Source organism: Lepisma saccharinum, chromosome 1 (assembly GCF_977018435.1).
Source record: "Lepisma saccharinum chromosome 1, izLepSacc3.1, whole genome shotgun sequence".
NCBI classification, from domain to species: Eukaryota; Metazoa; Arthropoda; class Insecta; order Zygentoma; family Lepismatidae; genus Lepisma; species Lepisma saccharinum.
In genome coordinates, this window is record NC_139229.1 from 79,997,065 (window position 1) to 80,000,042 (window position 2,978).

The window sequence follows — 2,978 nt, forward strand, 5'->3', positions numbered from 1 at the left end:
TTGGATAAGTTTTCTGTCTTACTGTAGTGGAACCACAAGCAAAACAACCTGTGCAGACCTGCGACTCCTGTGCACCGTACCCCCGCGAGTAGGGGAGGGGGAGAGTGGAGCATGCTTCCTTATGGCCCGAGGTGGAGGGAAGAAGGGAAAGCTGCAGGGGGACTTTACGTCCCAAGGTTTTTTTTTTCCTTGTGGTCGATCTATGGTTCGATAGCTCTTTTTGTGTACGGGTTTGGGTTTTCTTAGAATGTAAATAGGCTACACTGTTTCTAAATTAGGTCATAAATGTGTTAAGTAAGATTAATGACCCAGGTTGGAAGGAGAGTTCTAAGGTAATAGTTTAGTTTACTGACTGGTAACAGTTTTGCATTCCCAAAAACTACTTTCCAAAATGAAATCACACATAAACCACTGAGTGGCCCAACGGCGACAGCAAGGGGTGGGTGGGTGAGCACTTGTCCACCCTTCCACGAAATATCTGGAAAAAGTTCATGTAATTCGAATGGTGAAATTGTAGCGATATGTTTGCAAAGAATATTGTTTTCTGCCATTTACATGCTGTCGGTTACAGCAGTTAACTGCCATGTCCAACAAAATAATAAGAGGACGTTTCCATAAGAGTCATTTAGAATCATTTTGACTGCCGCAACTAGGGCTGTGCAGAACGGAAAAATTTGGTCTAGACGGAATTGAGAAAGAAATATTAATAATCCTGACGTTCGGAACTGAAAAAAATAACTCCATTTCCGATCGGGTGGGAAAAGTTTCGAAATTTCCCGATGCGGTTTAAACCTCTAATTGTACGTACACACTATTTCCTCTTCAAGTGACTGTTTTTGTACTTCTGAAATAAAAACTGTTGATTTCAAGAAATTTCAGACACTTATGGTGCAGAAAATATCAAGAATTATCCTCTTTTATATAAGATTCTTTTGAATTTTGCGCTGTTCTGGATTTCGAAAAGTCGGAAAATCATTTCCCGAAGTCGGGATCTGAATTTGATAATTCACACCACGTTATTTTGAATTACTACGTGAAGGGCAGTAGATTAAGTGGTATCTGTTTGATATCTGTCCTTTGTGGAAAAGTACAAAAAGATAGAAAACTGTTCAACAACAAAGTGATAGATGTTTATAAAAAGGATATAAGGCAAATGCAGTTTCTATCTAGATAGCAGACTGTTGAACTTGTATACAGCGCCAAAGTATTTTAAATTCAATTTGAATTTTATAATTTGTAAAGTTATAATAATAACAAACACAACAACAATAAAAGTTTCTATGACTGACTGAAGGGCAAAATCTGAAATCTTACTATCCCCCCGAGAAAAAAATCCTCGGACGACCTTAGAGTGGGCATCCCTGCCCCCTCTCCAAAGCAAAAGTTTAATTCGCACAGTGCCTGTGAAACTGCTTTAGTCTGTTATTATTTTGCATCTCATTCCTGACACTTTTGGCGAATTAGGACGATAAGATTGAATGACTATTAGGTGAAACTGATGAAGGTCAGTCTTCCAAAGGAACACCCAGGTTCATGGGCGTCCGGAAGGTGGCAAACAAGGAGCTCCTCCCTTGGAAAATGATTGATTGATTTGGTTTATTACTTCGCTTTTCTGCCACTTTTGGCTAATCGCGAAGATGAAGATGAGTGACGATATGATGATTTGATGAAAGGACACTCAGAAACACCCATGCCCAGACCGGGATTGGGACCCGGGACCCCTGGCGTTGTAGCGTATGCTAACCACTCCGCCACGAAGATCAGCTTTGGGAAATGAATGTGAACCTAATATTATACGAGTTCACACATATCATTTCATTACAGTCACAGTAATGTATGTTAATTTTTAGAAGTGCATTTCAGGAACATAACTTAAAATTCATTGAGGGAGAAACATTATTATGGTAGAAAATATGCCTCATCCCCCGGGGGAAGGGGGGGCCCTTCTTGGCCCTCCTAGGAAAGAATCCTGCGGACGTCGATGCCCAGATCGGGACTCGAATCTTCTGACTTTCTGTATCAGGATACCGAGTCAATTTTCCAACACGCTCGCCTACGTAGGCGACATCTATCGATTATTATCTCTAGTCGAAAAACGAGACGTTCAGTTAGTTTTATATCAAAGCATATTCAATTTTTCTTTCGGAATACAGACAAGACGCGTAATAATATCTAGTTTTTCAACCAAATGGTAAACCTCTAAAAAATTTCATCCCTGAATGGGAGGAAGGGAGGAAGAGGGGTGCCTTTTAAATACCAACTGCGAGAAAAAATGTCCTTTGGATTCTTTCTTCTCTTGTGCAGAACGAGTCCGGGGGCCTCCAGCCATTTGGTCGGCCGCGCGCTCGACATTCCACAACTGTTACGTCACAGCGGAGCTGACCACCTTCCGGTGTTTCCAACTCAGGGCATATAGCTCCAGACATGTACGTATTGAAAGCAGGTCAAACGAAAATGACACACATGTACTTGTTTTCTTCGTCTCGGTCGTGTCACTTTGCAAACTCAAGGTCGTTGCTATTATCGTGTGTCCGGAGTTAAAGACTTTTTATTTCTTTGACCTACAGACCCCACCTCTCCTCCACTAGAAAAAAGTGAAAGTTGAATATTTTCATTAGATTTGGCCATACAATGTAATTGACTATTCTCTGTCCGTTCTAAGATTGAAGTCAATGCAAACAAAATACGTGTGGCTTTTGATGAATGCTATTGGTTGTTCGATTGACTGCTGTGCGGGAATACGTAGCGGTTATATTGGATATGTAGGACCTTGTATTATGGGGTCTACAACTACGATATTCATGAAAGGAACTATTTTTCATAAGTCACGTGGTTTTGTTTGTATTAACTTCGATCTTGCAGTAATGGAGAAAAATGTCAGGGGTTTAGGTGGAGGAAAGAGATGATTTAGTTTGAGTTTTTTTTTTTAGTTTGAAGTCCACTTTATGCACAGATAGCCTAATCGGGTTTGGACCTAC